Source organism: Mauremys mutica, chromosome 2 (assembly GCF_020497125.1).
Source record: "Mauremys mutica isolate MM-2020 ecotype Southern chromosome 2, ASM2049712v1, whole genome shotgun sequence".
Taxonomy (NCBI): domain Eukaryota; kingdom Metazoa; phylum Chordata; order Testudines; family Geoemydidae; genus Mauremys; species Mauremys mutica.
The window spans coordinates 187085977-187098827 of NC_059073.1; positions in this window are offsets into that span (position 1 = coordinate 187085977).

Consider the following 12851-nt stretch of genomic DNA (forward strand, 5'->3'; position numbering starts at 1 on the left):
ACAAGGTCAGAGCTCTGCCACAAAATCTATAGAACTTACTACAGAATTATGTCTTTTTTTATTATTTAGTGTTGTTTATTTTATCCATATTCTAGAATTCTATAGAAGTAATATAATTCTCTATTAAATGTTATAGGATGGGCCAAAAATCTATAGAAATGTATTAATTTTCTATTACAATTTAATGGTTTTTTTCCTATAAAGGATGTTTAATGTTAAAAAAAAGAAAGCAATAAACTTCAGTTTCATTATGTTGGTAAATATTAGAGATGGGGCTGGTAGAACAACCTATTGTTAAGATTGCCTAGTGGTTCCTATTATAAGACCCTGTTTTTTGCTGCTCATAACTTGCCAAGCTATAGTCATCTGAGTTGAATTTTTTGTATTGGATGTCTGCCTCAGACTGAATTTATTTAAAAAAAAATTACTCAAAATGGTTCATCTGTGTCTGAGAATGATGCTACGTGTTTCTGAGAATGATGGGCATTATTTTGCCCATTTAAAAAATGTGGTGACCTTTGAAAAGTTCTAGCATCCTCATGCTTTGGAGAAGGCACTTGAAATTAGGTGGTGGAGTGGCCTTTGTGTCAGGAATGTGAGGTTTTTGCAATCCATGTAAAAATCTGTTGAAAAATGATTATTATAAGCCTCTGAAAAATCTCAGTTTGCACGTGCTCAGTAAAGACTTGTTAAATTTTTAGCAGCTAAATTCCCCAAAGATTCCATCTGTGCTGAACAGGAATGAACATGACTTCCCTTGAACTTGCAACTCTGGATTTCGGTGGGCTAGGCTGGGTCCAGGAACCTGACCTGAGAACAGGAAGCCTACCTCTCCTGGGCTTTCACTTACCTCCCTGCTAGTGCTCAGGTAGCATGTGGAAGGAAGAGAGGACCTGCAGCAGAGAAACAAGGAGGAGTAGATTGGAAGAAGGAACTAGAAGGGGGGAGAGACTGGGACTGGAGGCTGGAAGTGGTGGGGAGAGGAAAACTGAGACTGGAAGGAGGAGCAACTGGGATTTGCTTGGCAAGGAGACAAACTGAGAACCAGTGGAATGGAGTGGGGGAAGAAATTGAGGGAGGGAAAGATCTAACAAGGAGCCAGGCTCCTAGAGAAGAACTGAAACTGTTCCAGTTTCTGTGTCCAGCCAAGGAGCTAGTGGAGAAGGGACGGGAAGAGTGGATTCTGAAATTGGAAGAGGAGCTCAGGGAGATTGGGCAGGGACTCAGTATGGATGGAAAATGTGGATGAGGTAGGGGTGAGAGGAGGGTGTGGTTAAGGTAAGGCAGAGAGAAAGACTCAGTGAGGAGCCAGGACTGAGGCTAGCTAGGAGTTGCTGGACAAGGAGACTTGGAACAAGGACCTGGGGGTTGAGGGATAAGGTAACTGGGAATTACAGGCAATGGAGAATGACACTGAGACAGGGAGGTCAGATGGGTGAGATTAGCAGTGGGATGAGAAGCATGAGGAGTGAAGACTGAGACTGCCTGGGTGAGGAAAATGGAACGTAGACCAGGAGCCACGGGTGAGGAAGTCAGGACTGGAACAGGGCAGAACAGGTCATGCTTGGGAGGAATGGGCAGAAGAGCCTGTGCCCAGTTTGCCCTTCAGAGCCTGGAATGGAACCCAAGAACCCTAAATCTCACCTTTCCTCTGCTGTCAGCAAATATCTATGAAGCCCACTGGCAAAGAGGCAAATGTCCCATCCCTCTCTAGTGTAGGTTCACATAAGGGATAGCAATCTACTGTTGCTCCAAGTTCCTCTTTTAGCTCAAGGGGCAGATATCTGTGCACTGGATCTAAAGGTTCCAACCCTGCTGATCACGATGAGATTGTCAATAAGAAACCACATGATGAAATTTCTGTTTTTTCAGTTTGCTTTTTTAAAAACCTAAGATTACATTCTTTTGATGTAGGTTTTTGTGTGTAATTAAGGCTGCAAAGTCAAGCACTGAAAAACTAGGAAATGCCAGAATTCAGTCCCTTTGCGTGTATACATTATGACTGTATCTTTAATTACATCTTCACATACTATTTTTTTCCACAGGACCTCTGCCTTGTTCAGTGGTCTGGGGATGAGTCAGGGCTGTGTAATGAAGGAGGCTCTTGTCTATAGTACCTTGGCCTCATTTGTTGCAGAAGTTGAAAGGTGGGGAGCAAACGAGGCAGGGCATTTCAGGAAGAGAAAGGGCGGTCTCTTGGTTAAGGCAGCTGAATGATCCTCTGGAGAACTGGACTTTATCCATGCTCCTGCTACAGAGTTCATATGTCATGCTAGGCAAGTCACTTAAGCCAAAGTTGTCATGGGTGATTGCTAATTGTGTGTTCCTCTTTTTTTTTTTCTGGGGGTCTGCACAGGCAGCCTTAAATCTGGTGTTTCCTAACTTTTTGGTGCTTGAATTATGAAACCTTATGTTAAAATAATAGTTTTTTTGTGTATAATAGAAACCAAAGTTGCAGTCAGGATCAGTGTCTCATTGTGGTAGGCATTGTACAATGCACACGAAGACTACTCGCTCTGTCCCAGTACAAGAGGTTTTACTGGTTTTTGCATGGTGTGCAAAAAATTGTGTACAGTTCTAGTTATAAGGATTTCAGTTATCTGAAGAACTGATGCATCCTAGATTGGAAAGTATAGAATACTCTGTCAGGAACCAGGCATGGATGGTCAGGTTCAGTGGTTAGAGCCGTAGGCAGTTGAGCCTGTGGCGGTCAAGCCAAAGATAACTGAGGTCAAGAGTCATTGCCAGGTTAATAGCTGGGAATTGGAGCCTAGGGTCAGGCCAAAGTCAATAGTCAGGTATCAGAGGGCAGAGTGGGGAGGCAGGAAACAGGAGCAAAGCAGAGTTTGTCTCAGCAACAGGTTAGGGTTCTACCAGTTGCACAGACAACTTCCTGGTATTCCCTTCAAGGTTAAATAGTGAGTCTGGGCCAATCAGAGGTCATGGGAGGGGCTGCAGGACATCTCTACCATGGTCAGCACTTCCTGTTTTGACTGGTCTCCCAGGATGTATGGTTTTTGACCATAGCTCTACCAAAGCTGCCTTGTGGTGGCACAGAAGTGTCATCTATCTAGCACCCTGCAGAGCCAGGTTCAAGTCCCATGAACCCTCACACGCTTCACTCTAATGTCAGCTTCTATCTAAAAATTTCTCAACTTTTGTGTGGTACAAGTATCCCTATTGTACAGAAGAGGTAATGGAGGCACAGAGAAATTAGTAACTTGGTCCTGCCAAGTGCTTATAAAGATCCTTCAGGATCAATGAAATTAATTGGAGTACAGAACCTTTGAGAAAGCTCTCTGTATGTCAAAGGTTTGGGTCCTAAGTGACTTGTCCAAGGTCACTGAAGGATTCTGTGGCAGGGCCAGGAATAAAACTCAAGTCTCCTGACCTCCAGTCCTGTGCCACAGCCACAAAATAATCCTTCAGTTATGGTTACAACTGAATTATAATAATAATTTCAATTATAATCCCCTCCTCCCACATAAAAAAAGAAAAATGAAATAGCATCTCTGTACAGTCTCTCATTAAACACTAGGTTAAAATTCCATTGTCGTCATCTGTAGGAAAGGTCTTCCCTGTCTAAATGTGCTCCAATCTTTGCAACGAAAACTCGATAAAATCCTTTCATGAAAGAGAAGTTTAACCGAGTCTGGATGGGTTACAATACCAGTACATTTTAAAAAAACAAACCAAAAAAAAAATAGATGGAGGTGCTGCCACATCTTTTGCTTTGCTTTGAAGTCAGGATGAAATGGATGCTGCTGCTGAACATACTATGACATTGTCACTGTTGCTGTATTCAGTACTTTGAATGCTTTTGAGATTTCCTAAGACTTGTTTTCAAAAAGCTAAGAAATCACTGAGTGCCAAATTCAAAGGTGATATGTGAGGTGCTGTAAGTCACATTACATTACATTGCATAAACGTACACTAGCTTTCCTAGAGCTAGCATGAGTATAAAATAGCAGCGTAGCCACTGATAGCCCAGGCAGTGGCAGCAATGGCTCAATTTAGCCGTGCCAAGTACATACCCATGTGATTCAAGCAGGTTTATATTCAATATGGCTAAGTCCTACCACTGCCTGTGTTACAGGGTCTACACTGCTATTTATACTTGTGCTAGCTCAATGAGAGCTAGCGTGAGTATGCATACACAAGCTGTGAATCACATCCCTTGCTCATAGTGTAGACGTAACCCAAGTTGGTGCACATTGCATACCAATGAGCTGGAAGAAGATGTAAGTTGGAGTGAGGGTTACTTTAACTAACAACTTATATTGAATCATAGAAATGTAGGGCTGGTAGAGACCTCAACATCATCCAGTCCATCCTCCCAGGTTGAGCAGTACCAAGTATACCTAGACCATCCTGACAGATACTTTTCTAACTTCTTCTTAAGACTATGATTCCACATGCTGCTTTTGACTGATTTTCATGCTGTGCTCCTCTCTCGGTAAGTGAGTTGCACCAGCTTAGACTGCCAGTACTAAGCGTGAGTCTACACTGCAGCTGAGAAGTGTAATTTCCAGCTTGTGTAGAGGAACATGTGCTAGCTGTCCTCGAGCAAGCACCTAAAAATAGCAGTGTGGCATGGGCAGTAGCTCAGGCTAGCCAACTGAGTATGTACCCAGGTGGTCAGGTTACCAGTTTGGTAAGTGGGTGTGCATCTAAGGTAGCCTGAGTTGGGAGAAGTAGGATGTAAACAGTTGTAAATACATGCTGAAGAGACCATATGCTGTAAATTGTACTTAGACTCAGCTCTAAATTTGACCCAGAGTCTGAGGATCCAATAGATGGATTCTCCCAAATGCGCCCACTACACTTTATTATTAGAGTCAAAGAACACTCATTATTTTAACATCTAATCCCATTGTTTTCTTTCTTTAAGGAAGCTAAGGGTACGTCTACACTACAAGACTATTTCGAATCTACTTAACTCGAATTTGTGGAATCGACCTTATGAAGTCGAATTTGTGTATCCACATTAAGTACACTAATTCTACTGTCTGAGTCCACAGTAATGGGGCCAGCGTCGACTTTGGAAGCGGTGCACTGTGGGAAGCTATCCCACAGTTCCCGCAGTCCCCGCTGCCCATTGGAATGCTGGGTAGAGCCCCCAATGCCTGCTGGGGGAAAAAATGTGTCGAGGGTGGTTTTGGGTAACTGTCATCATTGAACCGTCAATCACGCCCTCCCTCCCTGAAAGCGCCGGCGGGAAATCTGTTCGCGCCCTTCTCTGGTCGGTTACAGCGCGGACGCCACAGCACTGCGAGCATGGAGCCCGCTGCGATCATCGCTGCACTTATGGCCGTTGTCAACTCCTCGCACCTTGTCGTCCACCTCTTCCACAGTCAGCTGCTGAGAAATCGGGCGAGGAGGCTCCGTCAGCGCGGTGAGGACAGGAAGTCACAGAGTGGCGCAGACCTCTCACAAAGCAGGGTACGCCGCGCAGTGGAGATCATGGTGGCAATGGGTCAAGTTCATGGTGTGGAACGGCGATTCTGGGCCCGGGAAACAAGCACGGACTGGTGGGACCGCATAGTGCTGCAGGTCTGGGATGAATCACAGTGGCTGCAAAACTTCAGGATGCGTAAGGGCACTTTCCTTGAACTCTGTGACTTGCTGGCCCCTGCCCTGAAGCGCCAGGACACCCGGATGTGAGCAGCCCTGACTGTGCAGAAGCGAGTGGCCATAGCACTCTGGAAACTTGCAACGCCAGACAGCTACCGGTCAGTAGCGAACCACTTTGGCGTGGGCAAATCTACCGTAGGGCTTGCTGTGATTCAAGTAGCCCACGCAATCGTTGAGCAACTGCTCTCAAAGGTAGTGACCCTGGGAAACGTCCAGGTCGTCAGAGATGGCTTCGGCGCGATGGGATTCCCAAAGTGCGGTGGGGCTATAGATGGGACTCACATCCCTATCCTGGGACCGGCCCACCAGGCCAGCGAGTACATTAACCGAAAGGGCTACTTTTCTATGGTGTTGTAAGCACTGGTGGACCATAGGGGACGTTTTACCAACATCTACGTCGGGTGGCCGGGCAAGGTTCATGACGCGCGTGTGTTCAGGAACTCTGGTCTGTTTAAACGCCTCCAGGCAGGTAGTTTCTTCCCGGACCACAAAATAACGGTTGGGGATGTGCAGATGCCTAAAGTGATCCTCGGGGACCCAGCCTACCCGCTAATGCTCTGGCTCATGAAGCCCTATACAGGCGCCTTGGACAGTGAGAAGGAACTCTTCAACTACTGGCTGAGCAAGTGCAGAATGGTGGTGGAGTGTGCTTTCGGACATCTCAAGGGAAGATGGCGGAGCTTACTGACTCGCTCGGACCTCAGCGAAAAAAATATCCCCGTTGTTATTGCTGCTTGCTGTGTGCTCCACAATCTCTGTGAGTGCAAGGGGGAGACCTTTATGGCGGGATGGGAGGTTGAGGCAAATCGCCTGGCTGCTGATTACGCTCAGCCAGACAGCCGTGCCGATAGAAGATCCCAGCGGGAAGCGCTGTGCATCCAGGAGGCTTTGAAAGCTAGGTTCCTCAGAGAGCAGGGTAACCTATGACTGTCCAGTCTCTTTACAAAGAAGCTGAACCTGAGCCTGTTTCAGTGACTGTTGACTTCGATCTGCGGTTATATACCCCGTTCTCCAGGTTTCTCCCCTTCCAACACACGTTTTAAAATAAATTTAATGGTACACTGATTATTAATAAAGTTTTCTTTAATTATGAATTCCTGTTCAAGGGTTGAAACATGGACGCAGACTGTGGTGGGTACGGTGTGCACTGATGTCCAGACCGCTTCTACACTAGAGGAATGACAGGCTCCTGCTCCTACAGCGGTCTCTGGGGGGAGGACGGTTGCAGGTGGGTGTGCAGGAAGGGGTGGGTTTGCAGGAAGGGGTGAGGGGTGCCGTCTTTGGGACGGAGTTTGGATGCAGGCTCTGGGCTGGGGGTTGGGGCGTAGGAAGGGGTGAGGGGTGTGTGGGAAGGGTGAGTATGTGTCTGTGGATGAGGGCTCTTGCTGGGGCTCAGGGCATCGGAGAGGCTCGTGGCTAGGGTGGAAGGGCATGGTAAGGGCAGCCTGCCTTGCTATTTGTGGATGGGAGGCGCTAGGACCCTGGGGCAGCATACACCTCCCAGACTGACTCGGGGCAGCATACAGCTCCCAGACTGACCCTGGTGCCTAGTGACTGCAGTCTGTGTGTGTCCTGCTGTTGATCCTGCCCCCAAGTTTGTACCCTGGTAATGGAGGCTGTCCTATGCAATTAAAAAACCCCTCCCCCCCCCCTTCACACAAAGTCTTCTGACAAGGAAAACGTGACGGAAACAGTGAATAACAACAAACTACTCTTAATACTCAACTACACAGTGGGGGGATGAAACTTGGATTTGGGACTGGGTGATCCAGGAAGGGAAGCACGTCTCAAAATTTATGGCATGAGAGCTGTTTGGTACATGAGCGCTCTGCTGGGGTGGAGTGACAGTTTTCACGGCCCCTAGCGCCCCTCCTTGTGATTTTTGGGGGGGGGGACAGGACTTTGTGGCGGGGGAACGCGGTTGCAGATACAGTTCAGGGGGCTCTCTGCTCCTGCCTGCGGTCCTGCAGAACATCTACAAGGCGCCGGAGCGTGTCCGTTTGCTCCCTCATTAGCCCAAGCAGCGTTTGAGTCGCCTGCTGGTCTTCCTGCCGCCACCTGTCCTCCGGTTCGCTGTGTGAGCGCTGGTACTGACATAGGGTCTCCCTCCACTGTCTCTGCTCGGCCGCCTCGGCTCTGGAGCAGGCCATCAGTTCCGAGAACATGTCATCCCTAGTCTTTTTCTTTCGCCGCCTAATCTGCGCCAGCCTCTGTGAGGGGGATGCCGGGGCAGTTCGTGAAAGAGCCGCAGCTGTGTGATGGGAAAAAGGAAGTGATTTCCTTGAAAAGATACATGTTTGCGAACACTGAACACAGTCTACTCAGTTTCTGTGAACAAGACCATACAGGGCACCTAGTCTCACGAGCTCTCAGGACAAGTTCGAGATTTCGGAATACGCTTTCATTGGCTGCGGTCTTGCACAGGAGATCGGACAAGCGGGGCGGTACAGCTGAATCCGTGTAGCAGCCAGGCCTGGTAAGCACTACACTATAGGCTGCTTAACAGTTAATGGATAGCTGTGCCCTCCCGCTGAAGGCAATCTGGAAAGCATAAAGTCTGACCCTGTTCCAGCCCCTCGCGGCTGTGCCCGGGAAAGATCACTGTATGCTTTTCCTCTGCGGCCTCCAACACGTGGCTGTTAAACGGAGGTCATTGCTATGCAAAGTAAAAGTCAAGCATTCACAATAGTAACAGTACACTAATTGCCCTAATTAGATGCAGCAGTCGCCGAACAAGATTACCCTGAGGCGGGTCACTCGGAGAGAGAGAGAGAGAGGATGCTGCGAGAATCCCTGCACAGACCAGGACCGTATGCTGCCATGCTGGTCGAGGCAATGATTCCGCTGTACGTTAGGATGGCCTGGCGCGGAAGAGTGTGCTTCCATGGAGCACCAAATAAGGCACCTCTCCCCAGGAACCTCCTGCGGAGACTTTTCAATCTCCTCTACGAGAGCTTCGTGGAAGTGTCCCAAGAGGATTTCTGTTCCATCCCTATATGTGTGGACCTTCTTTTTATATAGTTTTTATATAGATTTTATTCCTGTTTTTTAAAAAATAAATGTTTCCATGTTTATAGCACTTACCGACTGATCCTTCCCCTGATTCTGAGTCCGGGTTAACGGCCGGGGAGGGTTGGTAGGGGATCTCTGTGAGGGTGATGAAGAGATCCTAGCTGTCGGGGAAAGCGGTATTGTAAGCGCTGTCGCCTGCGTCGTCCTCCACAAACCCTTCCTCATCTTCCCCATCGGCGAACATCGCCGAGGAACTGCCCGTCGATACTATGCCATCCTCAGAGTCCACGGTCACTGGTGGGGCAGTGGTGACAGACGCACCTAGAATGGCATGCAGTGCCTCGTAGAAGCGGCATGTCTGGGGCTGGGCTCCGGAGCGTCCGTTTGCCGCTCTGACTTTTTGGTAGCCTTGTCTCAGGTCCTTGATTTTCACGCGGCACTGCGTTGCATCCCGGCTGTATCCTCTGAGTGCCATGGCTTTGGAGACCTTCTCGTAGGTCTTTGCATTCCGTTTGTTGGAGCGCAGCTCCGAAAGCACAGACTCATCGCCCCACACAGCGATCAGATCCAGGACTTCACGGTCTGTCCATGCTGGGGACCTCTTTCTATTCTGGGATTGCATGGACTCCCCTGCTGGAGAGCTCTGCATCGTTGCAGGTGCTGCTGAGCTCGCCCCGATGTCCAACCAGGACATCAGATTCAAAGTGCCCAGACAGGAAAAGGAATTCAAATTTTCCCGGGTCGTTTCCTGTGTGGCTGGTCAGAGAATCCAAGCTTGGACTACTGTCCAGAGCGTCAACGGAGTGGTGCACTGTGGGATAGCTCCTGGAGCTACTAAGTTCGATTTGCATCCACACATAGCCTAATTTGAGATAGCCATGTCGAATTTAGCGCTACTCCCCTCGTCGGGGTGGAGTACCGAATTCGAACTAAAGAGCCCTCTAGGTCGAATTAAACGGCTTCCTGGTGTGGACGGTTGAGCGGTTAATTCGAATTAACACTGCTAAATTCGATTTAAAGTCCTAGTGTAGACCAGGCCTAAGTTATTTTTGTAACTAAATCTGAGTACCACTGTATCCGGTGATTTAATCAGATTGCTCCAGCTGAGCATGGTGTGCTCGGATCAGCTTCACTGCTGCATAAAGGAAAGTTGCAATCCAGCCCAGCAATAAAGTGTCCATCTAACTCAGATACAAAGAATTGACTCTCCAGGGGTTGGAGGACATAGAGTAGAGTAGATAGCTGGACTAGATAGAAGAGGTCTGATGAGTGGATCAGACAAAGGGTATCACATTCACGGCGACACTAGATCACTAACAGCCGCAGCCAGACCTGTCTTCCAGAATTGTGCTGGCCAGCACAGACAATCTGACTGGACAGATGCCAGCACTTCACCAGGACTGGTTGGTGAGATTTTTCATTGCATCTGCTAGTTAAACACAAAATGAAAGAGTAGATTGTCCCTGCAGTTTCAGTTGCATATAGTGGTATTCTTTATATTTTGTTCTACCCCACCTCCCATGTCTTAAATATGACACATCTGTTAATATAGAATATTATCCTTTTGCACAGCTGAATCACATTGTTGACTCCATGGGCGGCAGGTATAATATGCAAGGGGAGGCTGTGCTGGCCCTAGCGCAGCCATCCCTGCTGCCTGACACCTGAGCCATGGTGTCCTTCTTCTCCTCTCTGCTCTGACCCTTCTTGGAGGCTCCCACGGCCGGCTGCTGCTGCCTGGTGAGTCTTCCTCCTCTCCTCCACTCCACCCCCTTCTGAGGTCTCCACAGCTGCCAGCCACTGGTCATGGTGTGTATGTATGTGCATGAGGATGCGAGCAGAAGGTGGGGAATGAGGAGGCATGGGGAGAGGATCTTTGAGTAATTTCACACAAGTGAAAAAACCTTCCAGAGACCTAGCAGCACATCACTGAAAATGTTAAAGGGCCATTATAGTGGTAATGAAGTAATTTAACAGGCATTGACCAGGAAGCCTTTGGCCACATTCAGCTGGCTTTTATATTGTAGGAAAATATGTTTTGGGGGTTAAAAACAGTTTCCAAAGGACCTGTCAGTTATTCTCTGTACCCAGCAGAAGTAACTGCTAACCTGGCTCAAGGAGGAGCTGACATAGCCAGTGAGTTTACCTCTTGATCTAGTCACTTTATTCAAACCCAGTTTAAGTAAACAAGTCTGGCAGGGAATTCTGTGTAAGAAAGGTTATTAAACTTCTGCCTTAATGTCAGCTGTCAATGACAAACACTTTTTTCAAAAGGAGAGATTAGGCTTCAGTTTGGTGCAGGTAGCCTGGCTTTTCCTCTCTATATACAGTGTACAACGAACTCCCTGGCATGCAGAGGAGAATCTGACTGGCAATTGATCTGTAGCTGTTGCATCTTCAGTTCCTTTGTGGAATGTTATTAGTGCTTTAAGGTGAAAAAGAAGGAGGGCTGCGGGGGGGGGGGGGGGGAGAGCACAGCAGGTTGAGGAAGTGAGCTGTGAGCCAGCTGCACAGCAGCTGTGGGGGGTCTTGTGGTGGGGGATATGATAAGGCGAGGAGCAGGTGGGTGAGCCGCAGACAGGGGAGGAGGTGAGTGGAGGGGGGAACCTCCGTGGAGTGTGAAGAGGTGAGTGGCGAGTCAGCGGCAGTTGGAGGCAGGCCCTGGGGTGGAGCATGGGTGGAGTGTGGGCAGGACTGTGGGCAGAAGAGGTGAGACAAGGAGCTAGCCTTCCCCAGGGGTTGTTTCATCCACTGCCCAGGGTTGACTCCATATTCAATTTGTGATCCACTATACCCCAAAACCTCTTCAGTACTACTACCTCCTAACCACTTATTCCTCATGTTGTTGTTATGCATTTGATTTTTCCTCACTAAATGCAGTACTTTAGTGAATTTCATCCTGTTCAGTTCAGAACAATTCTCCAATTTGTCCAAGTCATTTTGAACTCTAATGCTGTCTTCCAAAGTGCTTGCAACCACTCCCAGCTTGGTGTGTGATCCACAGATTTTGTAAGCATCCTCTCCCCTCCATTATCTAAGTCACTAATGAAAATATTGAGTAGTACAGCACCCAGGACTGACCGCTGCAGGACACCACTAGATACCTCCTCTGAGTTTGAGAGCAAGCTATTGATTACTACTCTGAGTATGGTCTTTCAAACAGTTGTGGTTTATTAGGCAGCAGGTTTAAAAAAACAAAAGGAAGTATTTCTTCATACAATGCACACTCAACCTGTGGAACTCCTTGCCAGAAGACGTTGTGAAGGCCTAGACACTAACAGGGTTCAAAAAAGAACTAGATATGTTCATGGAGGATAGGTCCATCAATGGCTATTAGCCAGGATGGCAGGGATGGTATCCCTAGCCTCTGTTTGCCAGAAGCTGAGAATGAGTGACAGGGAATGGATCACTTGATGATTTTCTGTTCATTCTCTCTGAAGCACCTGGCATTGGCCACTGTCAGAAGACAGGATACTGGGTTAAATAGACCATTGGTCTGGCACAATATGGATGTTCTTCTGTTGTGCGCCCATTTTATAATTTAATCTAGATCTCATTTCCCTAGTTTGTTTATGAGAATGCCATATTGGACTGTGGCAAAAGCCTTGCCATCCCTGCCCCAAAGTGCTTATAATCTAAGACAAGTGACATGCAACGGGGGAGAAAAGGGGATGGATATATAATTTTCTCTACATACATATATATTTTCATTTTCAATAATTATTAGATTCAACTAGAGTATGTGTAAACTATCCCTATCTGCCCCTCAGCCTAGCCTTTATTAATTGACCGGTTTTTGTTTGTTTGTTTTTCATATGCAATGTTGTTGTAACTGGGTTGGTCTCAGGATATTAGAGAGACAAGGTGGATGAAGCAATATTTTTTTTATTGGACCAACGTATGTTGATGAGAGAGACAAGCTTTTGAGCCTACACAGCTCAGGACCTGAAGAAGAGCCATTAGTTGGTTGGGCCAGGTACTTTTGGTGAAGCAGAGGTGGTGATGCAGTGACTCGGTAGAAGACTAAACCAGATGACTAAAGAGGGACAGAGTTATGGAGGACTTGATGTTTGAACCTGATGTGGTGAAACAGAGGGATCAGTGGATGGATTTAGCATTCTTTAGTTTTATAACATTCTTTCAAAGGGATGCCTTGCCTTAGTCCTGGCCTGTCATTCCCCCCACTGGCACCTCTGGAAGTAATC